This window comes from Odocoileus virginianus, chromosome 14 (genome assembly GCF_023699985.2).
Source record: "Odocoileus virginianus isolate 20LAN1187 ecotype Illinois chromosome 14, Ovbor_1.2, whole genome shotgun sequence".
NCBI classification, from domain to species: domain Eukaryota; kingdom Metazoa; phylum Chordata; class Mammalia; order Artiodactyla; family Cervidae; genus Odocoileus; species Odocoileus virginianus.
Window position 1 is genome coordinate 50889845 of NC_069687.1, and position 20956 is coordinate 50910800.

At 40.4% G+C, this 20956-nt stretch overlaps 2 long non-coding RNA genes across 8 annotated transcripts in view; one reads left to right on the top strand and one right to left on the bottom strand.

Moving 5' to 3' along the window:
* LOC110124441 (uncharacterized) overlaps positions 1-2835 on the top strand; it is a 233423-nt gene extending 230588 nt beyond the window's left edge. For all 4 annotated transcript variants that reach the window (XR_011491245.1, XR_011491244.1, XR_011491246.1 and 1 more), the window contains one exon: positions 1491-2835. This is a non-coding gene — a long non-coding RNA (uncharacterized lncRNA). The remainder of the gene's footprint in view (positions 1-1490) is intronic.
* LOC110124442 (uncharacterized) overlaps positions 1-20956 on the bottom strand; it is a 240987-nt gene that overhangs the window by 86670 nt on the left and 133361 nt on the right. For all 4 annotated transcript variants that reach the window (XR_011491248.1, XR_011491247.1, XR_011491250.1 and 1 more), the window contains 3 exons: positions 4614-4717; positions 2829-2930; positions 482-595 (listed from right to left, as the gene is read on the bottom strand). This is a non-coding gene — a long non-coding RNA (uncharacterized lncRNA). The remainder of the gene's footprint in view (positions 1-481; positions 596-2828; positions 2931-4613; positions 4718-20956) is intronic.

Sequence of the window (20956 nt, forward strand, 5' to 3'; positions counted from 1 at the left end):
GAGTACATGAGTTTTTACTAGTTCTGATTTCTGATTGTGTTTGAAATTTTCCATTATAAAAAGGATAGAAACAAAAACAAACTTGAGATCGTCTGCTGTTTCTTCTTTTGTTTTGCTTACCTTTACCTCTAGTGATACTCTGTTTTCAAAAAACTCTGGTTTGATTTGGTTTAGGTTCTATTTTTCACTTCAAAATAATAATATACCTTTATCTTCTTCATAGGGCTATTATGCATGTGTGCAGATTCAGTTGCTCAGTTATGTCCTACTCTCTGCAACCCCATAGACTGTAGTCTGCCAGGTTTCTCTGTTCATGGAATCTTCCAGGCAAGAATACTGGAGCAGGCTATTATAATGAGCCAAATTTCCTAATCCATTAAAATCATAATTCAGTGGATCAAAATTCACTTCATCCTCAGAAGTTGACATACTCACCCACTCCCTTTGGATTACCCACTCATGATCCTGATAGATGGCCTACCTGCCTGTCTTGCTGTGACCACAGCAAACTTTCAATATTCAGATTGTCAGGCTGACGTTCTGTGTCCACACACTGTGAAACCAAAGAATGTTTCTGCACTTACAGTTGGAAGGCCTGCAATGAGAAAGGGGGGAAATGGACAATCAGCCTTTGAGCACCTACATCTCTCGCTCCTCCAGCCCTGTCCCATCCCACTTCCATACATCAGCGGCAGCAGCTGCACAGCACCTGTCCTGTCCTCTAATGCGTGAGACCGCACAGTCGTAAACTGGAATGAGACTTTCCACAGGCCTCCAAGCCATGAAATAAATCATTCACTCTGCATCACAATGTTCTAGAGTAATAGTGTACATGTGTACCACAAAACATGTCCTCCTCTGCCCTCCTGAGCCCTGGTAGCTCCCCGATGCATCTATGGTCCATGGGTATCATGCTCTGTTCTACGCTGTTCTCTACACCGGCTCCTCCCTATTGCGATGGAGCTCCCTAAGTACATGGGCAGGACAGCCTTTTCCAAACTCCTAGGACCTAGTGTTCTATTTGACCCAGGGCAGATGATCCACATGGGTTTGTTAAATGAATGGATGTCCTAATCATACCGATATGTAAGCCTATTTCATTTGTAAGGAATTTATTTGGAAACACTCTATGTGGAAACAGAAAATAAGTATAGCCCATATTCAAGTCTTCCAGCAGGCAGATGTGGTTATGTCATATCCAAGTTTGGATGGGAAGGGCCCATACATGTGAGCCATGACTTGGCTTCCTAAGGCTGAGTCTGATTCGAACACAGTCATTCTGTTCCAACTCTATCTCTTCCAAAGAATGAAAAAGAAAGAAAAACCAAACTTTTCACGCTTTTGTCAATATTGAAAAGCCAGCTTATTAATGAAGGACTTATATTACTTTAACCAGTCTCTATATCTTCTTAGGGCTACAACCAAAGTCTTTATGGATCTCGTCTAGCCCCAAAGGCCAATTAATCTCTCTTCTGTGCTGTGATCTCCAGGGCCCCAAGAATGGGGTTACAGAGAGCTTATGGGAAGAACCTTCTCTACAACAAGACAACGCAGACCAAGTTTGCTCTGCCCTCCCTCCATCGGTTCCAGCTCCAGGACAAACAGGAAGTGAATGAAGATTTGTAGCCTACTAAAAAGAAGGACCCCCGAACTGCACCTCGAAAGAAAACAGAAGGGAGAATCCGCAGGCTCTGCCCTGCTATGCTGCTGAGAACTTACTAGATCACACAAGCATGCAGCCATAAATTTGCTTCCGCACAAATCACACAAATATGACAGGACTGAACATGTGCTAGAACCAAATGTGCACATGGATTCTTTTGTCATCTCCTCAGCCAAATCTGAAAAATAGGAATTTCATAGTTCTGCCCGTCATTAGGAGCCTGACTTTAAAAAAACAGGGGGGAGAGGAAAAGGTGAGGAGCCTCAAACATATGTAGCTAAGGCTGTTCTCTCGTTCCCGCCTCCCCTATCAGGCTTCAGGGCCCCGAGCTCCAGCAGGGTGGGACAAACTGCACCCACTCTGGCTTTGCCGCACCTTGACTGCTCACTTGAGTTTATTTTACAGTTGAGGAAACTGAGACTTGGAGAAATTGAAACCACTTCCCTCGGAGGACTGCATGAGTACCCGATAAGCTCACTGATACTCACAGACTAGCAAGGGTTCCTCTGCCATCGGGCTTCAGCAAAGGCGCCGTGCCCACCCCTGGATGGCCCTCGTGCTCCGCTCAGTGAGACACTGCTTCTCCAGCTTTCTGTGGGCATGTCTCTGCCTCTCCTCTGTCTCCATCATTGTCCTGGCTGCCCCTCAAGGCCAGAGCCCCTGTCTCCTCTCTGTCTCATGGCACCCTCTCTCATTAGGCACTCAATAAACATTGTTGACAGACTGGCTGACTGCCTGGCTGACTAAAGATGGCATCCTTCCACCAAGAGCAAGTGTCCTTTGCTGCCTTTATTTATTGCTTAATGTCAAATGGTGTCATCGGCATGATATAATTTTCCTGAAATGCCCATCAAGATTAATAAGAGTTAAAGAAACCTAAGTCATTGGAGGGCATTGGCTCTAATTAGTATCATATCACTAGTAACAGAATTTGAGTAATGTCTTAGGTGTAGAAATCTTTTGAGTTAAACATGTCAATTTACCCCTGATTTTTATCTAAATGTTACCAATTTTTATGACATCATTTCTATGTAATTAGAGAATTTTCAAGGAAATTTTCAAGAAAGTAGAGAATTACTTCCTATTACTTTAAGTTTGGGGGACAAAAATTAATAAGCACATTTTTATGCTATTTAATGAACAATAAGAATAAAAAAAACTGTACCCCTTTTTCCGTGTGGAGCTCTCCCTTCTTTTCAACAGTCAGCAGGCCTTGGAATCAAAGTGAAGGTATCTTTGTCCCAGCTACATTCGTCACCATTTTTGCCTATATGATTTGCAAGAGGATGGGGGAAAATGTCTAAGTTCGATCAAGTCCTTAGATAGCTTTTACCTTATTAAAGCATTAAATAAAAACATAGAGACAGACATATGCACACATACCAGGAACATAGTAAATCCAGTTTTATGAGGTTTATGAAATGGTTCTGATTTAAAAAAAAAAAAAACCCATCCATTTGTCACTTTCCCTTGTCTGCCATTCTTATAAAATCCCCGTCACTATTCTTTCACAAACACTCTCTGAAAATGCTGTCAGTTGGGTTATCATTGCCTTGCACTTTTGTTCTTTTGTTAATTTTGGATAAAGTCCTAGAGTGTAGCAATATTATTGAACTCATTTCTGCTTAGGTCTCAAGTTTCCCTAGCTCCTCTATTACCAAGCAGCAATGCGCCCTATAGGCACGATAAATAAATAATACAACACTGAAGCTCTAACAAATCACAAAATACATTATTAAAAAATTAAGAAATAAATATCCTCCTCTTACTTAAATAGAGATTGATTTTATAATGTGGAATGCTGAGGAGAGCTGCTCTGAGATATATTAAAGCCTGGGGACACACAGAATACACTGTAATGGGCATTCTGCTCCCTCAGCCAGAGGAAAACACTCCTCCAAGTGAATGGATGTATTTGTGAAATGGAAGCTGATATTCTCTGTTTGTTCACAAGCCAAATATGATGCACTGCTCCCTTTTTCACATGAGGGAGGAAAGACCTGCAGGACACATCTGTCTTTCCTAAGCACAAACTGAGAGTCTAGATGAGAGTGATGAAGACAAATGCTTTCCCCAAACTGAAGTTGGAGAAGAACTATTTCTTTCTCTTGACTTTAAATCACAATTTCAGCTTCCAAAAAGATGTTCTCAAACCAGGATTCTGCCACATTTCCTCCAAGGTGCTTTATTTAACAGGGAGAGGATATGGCATAGATCTCTCTTCAATGTTTACATTTCAAGAGAAAAAGTTAAATAGGATCCTTTCTCCAAAGGCATGAAGATTTTCTATGAAAAAGACAAAGTCTATTGGGTCCTAGGACTCTCAGGAAGTTACTCCTGTGTTGTTCACCTTGATGTCTGTGTTGATAAACCACTACTTCTGTACTGAAGATATACTCTTACTGCATTCTAGAGTTGTGTGGCATTTCCCTATTCTGGCCGTAGATGAATTGAAACTGAGAAAACCTTGCTGACTTCACTGTCCTCTGCAAAGACTTGAGGGGAAAAGACAATGGCTAACAATTGCTGCCATCCTTTCCTCATCCCAGGACTCTGCAAGAAGTTTACTCTGGCGGCACAAAAACCCACTTCATTTCCTTATCTCAGTGCTCTCTATAAAAGATGCTGGGTAGACTCTAACAACCTCCCAGAGAAGGGATGGTGAATCCATGCAGAGAGAACTGCCCACCAATTGAGTTATTTTTTAACAGACCACTGGAAATAGTTCACTCAAAATGAGCTAACCCATTTGTGGACAAGACAGTAAATAAGTAAGCCCCTCTGGTTCCAAAGGCTCTTAGGGCACTATTGGCCAAAAGCTCGACTATGTTCTCTATATGACTGTTCCCTTATCTCCCATGAGTACATAAGGTGTATATAGTCTATAAGGCATATATAAGTGATGATTTAGTATTTGCTTTTCTTATTCCCCATGGAGAGATCTTCTCACCTGTACCTGAAGTTCTCTGGAACATGTGACTTCCAGGACCGGGGCTCACAGAGACTCTGCCATCTTCAATATACAGCTTCTGAGATCACCTTAGACTTGAATACCTGGATGACAAATGCAAAAGAGAAAAGTAGAAGAATGCAGGGAGATTTTTCATGTATCAATCTCGATGTAGAATATATAACTTCCATGAATGTTCCACTGGCCAGAACTAGTGGGATCTTACATTCAAGTGGGGCTGGCAGGAACCACCCCACTTAGGCATCTACATGATGGTGATAAAGACTACAACAGTAGAAAATCAGAAGGCTGGTGAGAAATGTATCAGCTGGCATTCCTGAGACTCAAAATCTAGTGTGGAAAATTTAAGCTATTTCACATCCCATGGGAATTCTGAAAAGATCTTGGTAAATTCTTTAGATTTTAATTCTCAAGGTGACCTCTGACTTTTGGATTTGCACTTCTGTACCTGCTGGTTCCATCCTTCAGTGCCTTAAAAAGTATACAAGGTAGCCTATTCTTAGTTTTGAATGACCCTATGCATCTGTATATGCATACACATACACACACTCACATAAAGTGTATGTGAAGACAATAGATCCTACTAAAAATAGGTCATGGCACTTATGGATCCCAACTATTCACAGTAAACATTTTCCCATTCATGGTAGTCCTGCAACAGAATTTCTCTGCATCTGCATCATTCTCCCAAAAACATCCAAGTTCTTCATGCCTCACTGGCTTACTGGTCTTCCTCTCCCTTTTAACCTGCTGCTCTGCTCTTTTATCCTCATCCCAGGAGTAAAATTCCAAATTCCAGTTTGCCTCATACAGAGCACATTGGTTCTCTTGGTTTCTTTGAGCCCCTACCTTCAACCCCTAACAGTTTGTCAAGGTGTTTTACTGAGAGGTACTGGGAGAAGAATACTTTTTATACAGTTATGTCAGTTAATTCCCAGGAAGTGTGTAACCTAACTCTTAAAAAACAGCTGTTTATTCATTTATTTCACAACAGTGCCAGATGCTGGGCTAGATGCAAGAATATAATGATGAACAGTCCTGACTTCCTGGAGCTTACACTTGAGCAGTGGAGAGAGTGAAAAACAATGACTTATAAGGTAATCACAATTTGTAATAAATGTTACAACGGAAATAAATAAAGGGCTGCAGTTTAAAATACTGTAGCTGCTGCTGATGCTAAGTCACTTCAGTCGTGTCCGACTCTGTGCGATCCCATAGATGGCAGCCCAGCAGGCTCCCCTGTCCCTGGGATTCTCCAGGCAAAAACACTGGAGTGGGTTGCCATTTCCTTCTCCAATGCATGAAAGTGAAAAGTGAAAGTGAAGTCGCTCAGTCGTGTCTGACTCTTAGTGACCCCACAGACTGCAGCCTACCAGGCTCCTCCATCCATGGGATTTTCCAGGCAAGAGTAATGGAGTGGGGTGCCATTGCCTTCTCCGAAAATACTGTAGAGGTAAGCCTATTTTATGTAGCACACTCGGGAAGTCCTGTCCAAAGAAAAGAAATGTCATTTAAACTGGGATTTATACAATGAGAGGGAGCTAACCATGTGGGCAACACATTTCATGCAAAAAGGGAGGACAACGTTTATCATGTCATATAACTGAGAAAAAGCAGGTTTAGAGGCATGCTGAGAACCACTATCTCTCCACCAAACCGCTCCTTCCAATGTTGATTATAACTATCAAGTGGCTGCCCAACCAGAGACTGAATTTTCCAGCCCACCTAGATAGGTGAGTCCATGTGACTCAGTGATGACCAAAGAAAAATATTTCTTTCTCAATTTACTAAGGGGTTATACTGCAATAAATCCATTGTAAGTTGAAAATGCCTTAAAAGAATCTGGGACAATATAACAGAGTAGAAGGATCGTGAGCTCACCTCCTGCTATGTGGATATGAAAATCAACAAATAATTGCTGAACCATTGATTAAAAAAAACTACCAACAAAGATACACTACACCCAAAGACAAAGAAGAAACCACAGTGAGACAGTAGGAGGGGCACACTCACAGTATAATTAAATCCCGTATCCCCTGGGACAGTGACTCACAAACTGGAGAATAATTATATTTCACAATTCTCCCACAGGAGTGAGAGTTCTGAGCTCCATGTCAGGCTCCCCAGCCTTGGGGTCTGCCATCAGGAAGAGGCGACCCCAGAGCATTTGGCTTTGAAGGCCAGCAGGGCTTGATCACAGGAAATCCACAGAACCAGTGAAACAGAGACTCCTTTCTTGGAGGGCACACCAAGGTCTCATGTACACCAGGACACAGAGCAAAAGCAGTGACTTCATAGGAACCTGGCTCAGACCTACCTGTTGGTCTTGGAGGATCTCATGGGGAAGTAGAGGGCAGCTATGTCTCTCTCTGGAATCAGAAAAGCAAGGTGGAAAAATATTGGGAAGGGTTCATCTACTTGAACTCTAAATGTAAGCAGACATCTTTCTTGGATCATTAGCACCAAGACCTAGCCCCACCCAAAAGCCTATAGGCAACAGTGTGTGATACCTCAGGTCAAGCAACCAATAAGGTGGGAATATAGCCCCCTCAATCAGCAGACTGGATACCTAAAGACTTCCTGAACCCATAGCCATGTCTAGATAAACCCCTCAGCATGACTTTGCCCACCAGAAGGCCAAGACACAGCCTTAAATGATATATTAGACCAGCTGGACTTAACTGATACATATGTGTATATGTGTGTGTGTGTGGGTGTGTATGTGTATATATATATATATATCATCATATCTCTATGTGTGTGTCTGTCTGTATCTCAAGAGACAGATAGACAGACACAGAGAGAGAGAGAGAGAGAGAGAGTTCTATTCAAAAGCAGCAAAATACACATTCTTTTCAGTGCACATGGAACATTTGCCAGGATAGATCACGTGCTGAGCCACAAAGCAAGCCTTGGTAAATGTAAGAAAATTGAATCATATCAAGCATCTTTTCTGACCACAGCACTATGAGATTAGAATGTGAACAGCTGATTCACTGGAAAAGTCCCTGATTCTGGGAAAGATTGAGCGCAGAAGGAGCAGATGCTGTCAGAGGATGAAACGGCTGGATGGCCTCGCTGATACAATGGACGTGAACTTGGGCAAACTTTGGGAGATGGTGAGGAGCAGAGAGGCCTGGCATGCTGCAGTCCATGGGCTGCAAAGAGTCAGACATGACTGGGCAATTGAACAACAACAGGAAAAAACTGCAAAAAACACACACATGTGGAGAGTAAGCAATATACTACCAAATAACCAATGGATCATAGAAGAAATCAAAGAGGAAATATAAAAAATACCTAAAGACAAATGAAAATGTAAAATGTGATGATGAAAATGTGATGATCTTAAACCTATGGGATGCAGCAAAAACAATTCTAAGAGGGAAATTTATAAGCAATACAAGCTTACCTCAGAAACAAGAAAAATCTCAAGTAAACAGCTTAACCTTAAACATAAAGCCAACTAGAGGAAAAAGAACAAACAATACCCAAAGTTAGTAGAAGGAAAGAAATCATAAAGATCAGAGCAGAAATAAATGAAATCGAAACAAAGAAAATAATAGAAAAGATCAGTGAAACTAAAATCTGGTTCTTTGAAAAGATAAACAAAATTGATAAACCTCTAGCCAGACTCATCAAGAAAAAAAGGGAGGAGACTTAAATCAATAAAAGTAGAAATGAAAAAGAAGTTAAAACCAATACCACATTAATACAGAATATGGAATAAATACAGAATACAAGCCACTACATGCCAATAAAATGGACCACCTAGAATCTACTTCCAAGTTCACTTCTTTGGTTATTGACAGGACTCAATTCCTTCAGGGCTATTGGATGTTGAGCCTCAGTTCTTTGCTGACAGTTGGCCAGTGGCTACCCTCAGCTCCTTGCCACATATGCTCTTCCAACGTTCTTCATTAGAACAAGTGCACATAAGGCAGCAGAGAGCACTAGCAAGGTGGAAGTCACAGTCTTCTGTAATCTAATCATAGAAGTGACAGCCCATCACGTCCACCATATTCTGTTTGTTAGAAGCAAGTCTCTAGCTCCAGCCCGCGCTAAGGGGGAACAGAAAAGGTGAGAGTGAAAGTCACTCAGTCGTGTCCAACTCTTGTGGCCCCGTGGACTATGCAGTCTGTGGGGTTCTCCAGGCCAAATATTGGAGTGGGTAACCTTTCTCTTTCCCAGGGAATCTTCCCAACCCAGGGAGCAAACCCAGATCTCCCGCATTGTGGGCAGCTTCTTTACCAGCTGAGCCACCACGGAAGCCCAAGAATACTGGAGTGGGGAGCCTATCCCTCCTCGAGTGGATCTTCCTGACCCAGGAATTGAACCAGGGTGTCCGGCATTGCAGGTGGATTCTTTACCAGATGAGCTCCCAGGGAAGCCCAAAGGGGAAGGGATTACACGGCGGCATCAATACCAGGAGGCAAGGATCTTTGGGAGCCATGTCAGAAGTTGCCTACCACTGTAAGGTATAAACCTGTGCTGTGTTGAGTCACTGAGATTCCAGGTTTTTATCAGTTACAATGACAGGTATTACCTTAAGTGACGCAAGAGGAAAGCAAACACAGATGGTTCTAGTAAAGTGAGGTCAGAGCAGACTGGGACATGCAATGCCTTATAAGCACTGATAAGAAACTGGCTTTAATTGTAAGTGCAAGGGGGGGCTGTTGGAGTTAAGTACGAGAAAGAAGGAATCGAAGTGTTTCTTGCTACTGTTTATAAATGTACTGGCAGGAAGCAAGAGTGGAAGCAGAAAGACCTATTAGGAGGCTGTTTTCATCTAAGGAAGTACTGGATAATAAAGAAAGGGAGTGTGGTGGTTAATTTTATGTGTCAACTTGGTTGGGCCACAGTACCTAAATACATATTCAAACATTATTCTGGATATTTACGTAAGGGTGTTTTTGGATGAAATGAACATTTAAATCAGTAGACTTTGAGTAAAATAGATTACCCTCCATCTTGTGGGTAGGACTCAATCAGTTTAAAGCCTGACATTCCTGAAACAAGAGTGAATTCTGCAGCAGGCGGCCTTTGGACTTGAACTGTAACATCATTAGCTTTCTCTCCTGGGCCTCCAGCCTGCTAGCTCACCCTACAGATTTTAGACTTCCCAGCCTCCACAACTGTGTGAGCCAATTCCATAAAATCAATCTCTCTCTCTCTCTTTACACACACACATGTGTACATATACACACACCCTATAGATTCTGCTTCTCTGGAGTCAGGACTAATACAAGGGGCTTAAGCCCACCCGGTATTGAGCAGCAGAAGCTGTGGAAGCAAATTCTGTTATTTTCTGCTATTTTTGAATAACTGTTCTGTGTTCCAGGCACTCTGCTAAATGTTTTATACGCATCCTCTCATCCAAGCATCCCACAAATACAGATATTTATACCCATTTTACAAATGAGGAAATCAAGACTCAGGAAGTTAAGTGAATTACCCAAAATCACAAACTAGTAAGAGTTAGAACTGCCTGATCAATTTATCAGGGGCCCATTTTTTTTTTTTTTCAAATGTTTGAATGAAAAAAAGTGAATAACAGCAGAAACAAAACAAATCAGTTTGGTGCTCTAAATCAGAAATTCCATTTTGATGACCAAAGAAAATTCACTAAATCCAGGACATTTTCTTCATGTATTAAAATAACAGTTACAATCTGCAAGGGGCCCTTCTTTCTTCTAACACATGGCAATTATATCTTTACACTGCAACTGCAAATCTGGTTTTTAGTTTTCCCATTTTGTTTCCATAAGCATACTTTTACAGCCAATTGTTAACGGATTAACAACTTTGGGTGAAATCCATCAGTCTGCTCTGGTTTACCTCCATGGCTGGGAGAGTCTGTTAGCAAGGACAGAGCACAGAGGAGCTGGCTCTGACTTGAGCAGACCAAATGGAGCATTAGGTCCCCCAATAAACATTTACTGTGTCTCTGCTATGTTCCAGACACTCTATTGTGCATTCTGGATGATGCCTCATAAGCAGCAAAGAGTCTTTCTGAATCTTCTGGGTTCCCCATATAAAGAAATTCCTATCAGGAGATAAATACATCTAGTTGGCAAAATATTTAATCTCATAAATACAGCTAATTTGATGTGTCCAAGATTTTTCTATCTATCTCCTTATATCCAATGACTCATCCATCCATCTCTCTCAACAGTTTCTAAGCAATGATATCTTAATAGCAATATATTGAAATAATCAACAAAATGGCAACATCCAAAACCCACTCTCTACTGAACTTCTTTTCTGTACCAAAGCTTCCAAGGAAGTCACTCAAGAGCTGTCATCATTTGAAAGGTGAGGATTACTAGTCCCCAAGATTTGACCCACTGCCCCCATCTCACAGCTGCACTCTAGCTTCTGGAGGTCAGGAATGCAAAAAAAAAAAAAAAAAAAAAAATCACATTTAATTTTTTCCCAAGAAGAAGGAATATACAAAGAAAATCAGACTTGGAAAAAATATTCCAGGCTTTTATTCTTGTAGTTTAAATGAATTTAAAAAGTAGAACATGTTGAAAGAAAAAGAACACGAAGACATTATACACAATACAAAGTTAGAATCTTCCTTGAGCCCATTACACGTCCTCTACACCATAGAGAAGCCACTGTCAACACAAACAAGACAGTAGGAAAGAGTTAAGTAACAGAAGCTGCTGAGAAGGCAGTGAGCAGATCTAACTCCAGCTGCAGAAGCTGAGTGAAGGGTGGAAGGAACAGGAAGGACCCAGGACCAGCATTACAGAGTGGATTACAGAAAGCAGCCACAGAGGAATGAACTTCTGAGTAATCTGAAAGGGAGAAATGCAGCTTGCTTTCTGTCCATAAAATCCTTCACCCTGTAACTGAAGCTAGAGTTTTGTAGGATGAAGTATTCACAGACAGTGGTATTTTGGAGAAGGCGTTTTGCCCAAGGCATCAGCAGAATACATTTGTCATCTGAAGGCAACACATGGAGAATTGTACCTCCAGGTTTTCAGTGTTGCACAGAATTGTGCTGTCACCAACAGGAACAGAAAAAGCTAGAAAGAGAAATGCAAACGATTGAGTCTGAATAGTTCAAAAGGGAAGGTCCTTGAATTATGAAGACTGAATTTCTAGTCATGGGCAGGAAGACATGATACCTAGGATAGAATATTCACTTTGGTACAAGAAACTGGCCTTGTGGGTGGGGACCAGCATGGATCTGTATTGGAGATGGCAATGTGGGTCAGCTCACAGAAGCAATTCAAAGGCAGTGGAGAATGAGGACAGCAAAGCCCTGCTTCATCTGTAGTTAAGGGCATCTGTGGGCAGGGGAGCAGACAAGCAGCAGAGAGAAAGCCACTTTTGTTTGGGTATTTCAGGGTGAGCAGGAGTTCATCAGGCTAATGGCAGAAGGGAAGAAACATTCTAAGCCAAATGCAAAAGCATGGAAATAAGAAACAATATAGTTTATTCACCAATAGCTGGTGAAGAGGAACAGTGACAATAATTACATTTACTGAATACTTTTTTTACATTCATTATCTCATTTAATCCAAGATAGCCATGAAATCAGCATAACTGCTTCCATTTTACAAATGAGAAAACCAAGGCAAGAGAGCCAAGCTTCAGTGCCAGTCACTGAAGAAGAAATCCAATCTAGTTCTACGCTGTACTGCAGTCTTTCATTTTACTGTAAAATTATTAGTGCTGAAACAAATCATATTCAGTGTATTTAATAATTTATGGTGTATTTAATAAATCCTCCCTCAGCATGTGATCATGGGCACAACCTCCTCAAGTGACCATCTTAGATGTCTCCTCCTGTTCACACCCAAACTTACTTACCTCCCATGGACCTACCTTCAACTGATTGCTATCTTCTGCACCACTGCTGCACCTAAACTGCTCTTGCCAAGGTCTGAGGCCCACGTTTCACTCAATATGTCGACTACTTCTTGGTACTTATCTTGCTTGATTCTTGGCTGCCTTAAAAGCCACTGACTGCTCAGAATGATGCCTCACTTTGGCGTCTGTGAGTTAGCAGCTTCCCCACCTTCCTTTCATCAGTTTCATGGCTCTTCCTCACCCCCTTTTCAGTCTCCTCCTCCTCTGCTCATCCCTAGGAGACGGAAGTCCTTCGGGGCTCTCCTCTCTGGCCCTTTCTCCACATACCCGAGAGGTTGCATCAACACCTGGGCTTCAGTTATTACCACCTGCACTCTGCTGACTGTTGGAGAGGACCTCTGATGTTTTCGCTTGCTTCTGTTTCAAATACTTTCTGTCCAGCCCCAGCCAATTTCCTGGTGACAGCATTTGCTTTTCCTCTGAGGACCTTCCCTTGTCCTTACTCTCAGCATGGGCGGTTTAATGGGACTACATGGGTGGTCACGTGACATGGGCCCTCCTCCTGCTTCCTCGCTCTAGAGATTGCTTCAAGAATGGACACCCAGCTGACTGGTCCAGGACTTTGTTCTCACTGTGGAGGAGACAGATATTCCTTTTGGTTACGGGATCTGGACCTGAAAAGGTGTAGATTGTTGCTGCTCCAGTCATTTTGCTATCATGAGAATATCTTTTAGAATGAAGCCAACAGAGGAGGAGCAGAATAGAAACCTGGGGAGAGAAATGAATCCTGATGCCTCGTTTGAATCACTATATCCAGTCATGCCTCTAGACCTACAGGCTCCAATGTGGTAGCCATGCCGTCTGTGGCTACTGAACACTTTATATATTTTAATATGCTTTATGTTTATATAGAACATAAATATATTAAATACATTTAATGTATTTTGGATGTATCAGGTTAAATAAAATATACTATTATTAAAATTAATTGTGCCTTTTTTCTACTTATTTAATGTGGCTACTAGAAAATTTTAAATTACACATTGGCTCACATTATATTTCTACTGGACTATAATGCTCCAGACTTTTCAGTTATACAATTGAAGAGAAAGCAATAAGTGTAAAATTCTGTAACTCCTTAAAATACAACAACCAAATATTGGGTTGGCCAGAAAATTCATTCAGATTTTGAAACCCCAAATGAACTTTTTGGCCACCTCAATACATCTCTTATGCACCAGTCCCAAATGTGGCAAGATATCTGGTAGGAGAAACATTTATTTTAAAACTACTGAGATATCCTTTAAAAGTTGCTAGCAATTTTCTCTCTCTATAGGTAAAGATATCAATTTATCTTTGGAAAAAACTTCCTTTAAGAAAATAATTGGAAAGGTTTCTTTTTAATCCAAAGGTAAAGCAAATGTGCATGCATCATTTTTGAAGAAGATTTTCACCCATTAACCTAGATGTAAATGCCTCAAACAGACATGTAACATGTTTGTTTAGAAAAGCAGTTTTCTGTGTTTTTAATAGGAGCATGCCTGTGAAAGATTATTTTCCCTAAATGTGATTTTTAACTTAATTATCTCTGTGCATTATTCTTTGTTCTTTGGGTATGTGTGTGTGTGTGTGTGTGTGTGTGCGCGCGCGCGCGCACGTGCACGCACACACATACACATGTGGCTTCGATCTTAAAGATACTTACAGGAGAACAGAAGCAGAAACCAGATGATGACAGGAGACGCAGGAAGGCATGCACATCTTTACCTTAAGCTGTGGGTAGGGACCTAAAAGGAACTTAATGGGAAATGCCAAAGTCTACTCTGGATTGAAAGCCCACATGTAGTTTTATTTCACGTAGTATAATCTAGATCCTGGAAAATTGGATGTCAAATTTTGTGATTGCCTTGTCTGAACTCTTAGGACAAGATCACACACTGTGGGTGAGAGTTGAATTTTTTTTCTAAAGAAGAAGCTGTAAAGCTGAGGGAGGGAAGCAGTTCTTGTCTCTTGAATGCCAAGAGCAAATCTGTCCTCTTGAGTAGGAGGGATGTGGAAAAGCACTGCCATTCTGGGCTGGCCACTGTAAATGTTACAGCAGGCTGAGGAGTCCAAGAAAAGTGTCATAGCCAGAAGGAAACCACTTATTAAAGGGCATGGTCTAGAAGCAAGAGTATAGCTAGCATCTCTGTTTCCCTCTTTGCATTGTAATTCCCTTCTAGTATCCCCGAGCTGTCTGTAGAATTTTGTTAGATACCACTGTTTGGTCTATGTATGTTCTGCGAGGCTAAAAGAATTATAAGTGTCCAACCTGGGAGAAAGCACAGTAGAGTGGAGAGAGCTGAAGTAGCTCAAAAAATTTAAACATAAGCTGTAAGAGCTGACTCACCTCCTGGGTTGAATACAGCAGCTAGAGTTGGTTAAGGTATGGCAAGTGACCTCCAAGAGAGACTGGGGTAACAATGTAAGCATGAATGCGGAATTCTCAACAGTTACTTGGCAGGGAGAACCCAGTTCAGTTCTCAGTTCAGTTCAGTCGCTCAGTCGTGTCCGACTCTTTGTGACCCCATGAATCGCAGCACACCAGGTCTCCCTCTCCATCACCAACTCCTGGAGTTTACTCAAACTCATGTCCATCGAGTTGGTGATGCTATCTGAGCAGAGTGAAATTCCAATGTCCTGTGGAGTAAGTTCTCAGACTTTGTTAGCTGGGTCTTAAATGAAGTAATTCATGAGTAGCAAAAAAAAAAAAAAAATGCTCATCAAATATTCCATGTGCTTCTCAACATTTCTTAGCACACGTGTACTCAGATGGGGTCATGTAGCCAGTACTGCTCAGCAGGTTGTGAGGGAAAGGTAAGAACCTTGGCACAGTTCTCCAGGTTCTCTTCCCCTCTGTGGCAACCAAAAAGGTAACATATTCCAGATGACATAGCTGCAAGATTCAATACCTGCTATCAGTGTGTGTCTCTGTGTGGAACAGAGCCCACTACCAGCCTCTGCTAAGCATATAATATGAGTTAGAAATAAGTTTTTGTGTTCACTAAGTCACTGAGATTTTTGTTTATTTGTTCTTTCAAATTATAGCCTAATTTAGTCTACCTTCATGAACACACTAGTATTCACATAATATGATGTGCATGGTATGAAGTAAACATTTCATAAATGTTAGCTCTTATGCAAATTTATATCCTGCTTGCCTTCAGATTCATTCCTTGACTTCCCTATGTTCTGAGGCCTATCCTGAGAGGACTGAAGCTGTAGGGCTCTGTTTCCAGGGCTCCTATGCCTGCTGCCTTCTGGCTGGGTTCAAGCCGTTAGAGGCACTTCAGAAGATAAGAAAGAGGAAGGAACTGAGATACCAAGAATTTTCACTCCCTCTTTCTGCCTTGGATGGCATCTCCAGAAGAAAGTGGATCTTTAAAAGAACATAAACAATCTAAAATTCTATACCCAACAAAATTATCCTTGAGAAAATAAAGGCCAAATAAGGTATATTCAGAAAAACAAAACTGAGAGAATTTATCACCATCAGATCTATAGGAAAAGAAATACTAAAGGGATTCTTAATGATCCCAGATGCAAACACAGAATACAAGAAGGAATAACAAGACACATAAAAGGTTTAAAATGAGACAAATCTAGATAACACTGACTGAACAATACCCAAAAAAAAAATCTTCTGTGATTAAAAATAAGTGTACAAGTTAAAATTTTATAAAATCCTTTCATTATCTGATTTGTTAGAAAAGTACTAATTTAAAAGTGACTCTAATGGAGTCAAGGATGTATGCTGTAATCTCCAGGTAACTATTAAAAGAATGATAAAATGTATATAATTAACAAAATATTAGAGAGTAAGATAAAATAAAAGCTACTTAATTAATCCAAAATGTGCAAGAAAGAATAAAAGAAGCAGAGAACTGATGGGACAGAAATAGATGGCAAATTTGAGTCAGATATATCATTAAATTACATTAAAGGTGAATATATTAAATATTCCAATTAAAAATACTTCAAATGATAAAATATTCAACCCAATTACATACTGCTTACCTGATTTGCCATAAATACAAAAATATACATAGACTGAAAGGAAAAGGTTGAAGAAAGACTGTGAAAACCATAACTGAAAGTTGGCGGGAGAAGGCTGGAGTGGTTTAAATTAACAGGACAAAAGCAGACATTAAGGCAAGAAGCTGCTGTTAAGAGCGTTCTGACAACTGGTCTATTTACTACAGTTTTGCTCCCTTTCATCAAAGCTTCAATTATAGCCAGAGCAGATCTTCTAGGGCATTGGCCTGACTTTATTATATCCCTATTTAAATTCCTTCGGTGGTTTTCCATTGTCCCTAATACACAGCCTCAATCCTCTCCATCATTCATCCTTTGCCTTTATCTCCAGCTTCACCTCTGGCAACTCCCTTTCACTTTCCTCATGTTTCAGCTCTAGGAAAAGTGTTAGTCCAGATACTCTCTCTTCAGATTCCTCTGGGCTTCATTCTTAACAACCTCTTTCTTCCACCCTGGACTCCAACTCTTCTTCAGTCTAACCCCTACTCGCACTTAGGGTCTCAGCATGATGTCTATTCCCAAACAAACCTCTCCAGTCACCTAGCAAGCACTACAAGTGTAGTCTTGGAAAGCATTTCCATATTGGGTCTTGTCATCTCTCTTCCCTATATTTTGAAACTTTGAGACTAACATGAGGAGAAATCTAGCTAGCCTACTAAAGGACAAAGATCACATGGAGTGGACACAAGCCACCCAACTGAAACCCTCATAGATCAATCTGCCCAAAATGGAACACAAAAGGCCATCCTACACTATCCAACTCCAACCAAGCTGATCCTAACCAAAAGAGTTACTTCAGACATCCCAATTATCCCATCCAACCCATGAAAGTGTTACATAAATTAAATAGAAGTCGTTCTAAACTACTAAGCAATGGATGATTGGTTATATAGCAAAAGATAATCAATACAAAGTCCATCTTTATGTGAAATCTTATAGTAAATATCTGGAAATAACATATAACAGTACTTTGAAATAAAGACTCTTCTTTTGACTGAAATATAAGACATATCACCATAAAACTTCTGGAAGTAAAACATTTTCTGATGTAAATTGTACCCATGTTTTCTTAGTTCAGTCTCCCAAGGCAAAAGAAATAAAAGCAAAAATAACACATGGGACCTATTCAAACAAAGGAAACAAAATGAAAAGACAACCTATGGACTGCGAGAAAATATTGCAAATGATGTGACCAACAAGGCCTTAACTTATGAAATATACAAACAGCCCATTCAACTCTATATCAAAAAAACAAACAACCTAATCAAAAAAAATGGGCAGAAGATCTAAATAGACATTTCACCAAAGAAGACATACAGATGGCCAATAAGTGCACGAAAAGATGCTCATCATCACTGATTATTAGAGAAACGCAAATCAAAACTACAATGAGGGACTCCTCTGGTGGTTCAGTTGTTAAGAATATGCACTTCTACTGCAAGAGGCACAGGATGATCCCTGGTTAGGGAACGAAGATCCCACATGCTGTGTAGCATGGCCAAAAAAAAACAAAAAACACTACAATGAGATACCAGTTTACACCAGTCAGAATGGCCATCATTAAAAAGTCTACAAATAACAAATGTTGGAGAGGGTGTGGAAAAAAGGGAACCCTTCTATGCTGTTGGCAGGAGTGTAAATTGGTGCAGCTACAACAGAAAACAGTGTGGATGCTCCTCATAAAACTGAAAACAGAGCTGCCGTGTGATCTTGCAATCCCACTCCTAGGCTTATATCCAGAGAAAACTATAATTCAAAAAGATACATGCACCACAGTGTTCACAACGGCAGTACTTATAATAACTAAGACATGGAAACAATCTAAATGCCCGTCTACAGATGAATGGATAAAGAATATGTGGTACATATATACAATACTATACTACTCAGCCACAATAAGGAATGAAATAATGCCTTTTGCAGCAGTATGGATGGACCTAGAGATTATCATAATAAGCAAAGTAATTCAGAAAGGGAAAGACAAATATTATATGGCATCACTACATGTGGAGTCTAAAATATGACACAAATGAACTTATCTGTGAAACAGAAACATACTTACAGACAGAGAGTATAGACTTGTGGTTGTCAAAGGAGGCAGGGAGGTAAGGGAGTTTGGGATTAGGAGATGTGAACTATTATATATAAAATGGTTAAACAATGAGGTCCTACTGTATAGCACAGGGAACTATATTCAATATCCTATGATAAACCATACTGGAAAAGAATATGAAAAAGAATATATATGTACAAATGAATCACTTTGCTGGACAGCAAAAATTAACATAACATTATAAACCATATATGCACCAATAAAATAATTTTTTTAATTTTTAAAATATTTAAAAATTGAAAGAAGACTCTCCTTTTGGAGCAAATATACAAAAGTAAACTGAAATCTTCATGGTGGCCATCTCTCACATCGATTCTCCTTTTACTGATAACTTTATTTTTTATTATATTATGTTCTAGGTAGTATTACCATGCTCTTAATACCTGCAACTCTCCTAGTTCTGAGTTTGCAATTGCTTCATCAAGTATGCAAGTTAATCCATCTGCCAGAATGCAGGTATCCTGTTCCTAACGTTGCCACCTAATCATTCTTAATTCTCTTGTTTATCTGAACCATGAATATCTGTGATAAAAACAGCCTTAGGAAGAATAACATGTCTAATCTTGACTATCTTCTATAGGTCTTCATTTATTTTTTTTTCCATTTATTTTTATTAGTTGGAGGCTAATTACTTTACATCATTGCAGTGGTTTTTGTCATACATTGAAATGAATTAGCCATGGATTTACATGTATTCCCCATCCCGGTCCCTCCTCCCACCTCCCTCTCCACCCGATCCCTCTGGGTCTTCCCAGTGCACCAGGCCCGAGCACTTGTCTCATGCACCCAACCTGGGCTGGTGATCTGTTTCACCCTAGATAATATACGTTTCGATGCTGTTCTCTTGAAACATCCCACCCTCGCCTTCTCCCAGAGTCCACAAGTCTGTTCTATACATCTGAGTCTCTTTTTCTGTTTTGCATATAGGGTTATCATTACCATCTATAGGTCTTCATTTAGATCAAAGTGGGCAAAAGAAATTGGAAGCTACAATCAGAAAACTTGAGTTGATAATTGGTGGACCTGACACTCCATCTCTGACTCTGGGGACAAGCCCCAAATCTCTCTAAGCCTCAGTCTCCTTTCATAAAGGACAATAACTCTTCACAGAGCTGGTCTCAGTCTCTAAGTTAGCCTTGCAAATGTTGATGTATTGCATACAGGTGGTTTTCTACTCAAAATGAACTTGGTATGAAGCACAAAGGTGATATGGCATCTTTCCCTCATTCAGTTCCTGCCACTCCATGCCTTCCCCTTGTCTTCCTCAAGAGACTTATTGACATCCATTTGAGCCAAGTAAACAATCGAAAGACATGCTTTGCAGAGGCTGGTGGCTCAGAAGGTAAGGAATCTGCCTGCAATGCAGAAGACTGGGTTTGATCCCTGGGTCAGGAAGATCCCCTGGAGAAGGGAATAGCTACCCTCTCCAGTATTCTTGCCTGGAGAATTCCATGGTCAGAGGCTACAGTCCACGGGGTCACAAAGAGTCAGACACAACTGAGCAACTAATACTTTCACTTTGCAGAGGCCCAAGTATAGCTAGAAAATCCACAGCCATCTGCTAAGTCTGTAGGAGATAACTCACTTCCTTTGATCAACACATAGGCAAACAAACAATATATTTTAAATAAGAACCATAGAATCCACGTTTAAACCAATGCAACCATCTTGGTTTTCTGTAACAGACTAGAAAGGACTAGGTTTATAATGAGATTAAGTGACCAAAGAAATTCTTTGTAATCATTTTTTAATACCAATGGTGGAAAAGACATCTATTTTTATGGATATCTGTTTTCCCCTTTTCAAAGATGACAGTGACGATCATATATTCAGCACTCCTGTGGAGAAAACTGATTTAGGGCTGCCAGCATTTCAATGCTGTGTCTGTATATCTGCCTTCTGTTTTCAGGGTAGCAGGTTCAGCTCCTTTTTCAAGGACCTTTCCATGTTGACAGTACATTGTTACCTGAACTACAAGGTACATTTGCCCGAAGTGAGTAGGCCTGTTCATTTGTCGATTGCCATAATCTCCCAGCAATCAGTAAGTTCCAGCTCCCTCTCTTAATGATGACTGGGTTTTTTATTTGCCAAACAGTCAGGCAGTATTTATCAATTTCCCTGCTGCTTGCTTTTAAGTGATCACTGATCTATAATTTAGATTATCACTCAGGTCTGCTTTATAAGAATGTTGACAGGCCTTGGACAGTTACAGCAACAGTTCACTTCAAGTGTCACATTGTTATAAATACATTTTACTCTTAACTCATCATAAAGCAGGGATAAATAGAACAATGCATTTTCCCTATAG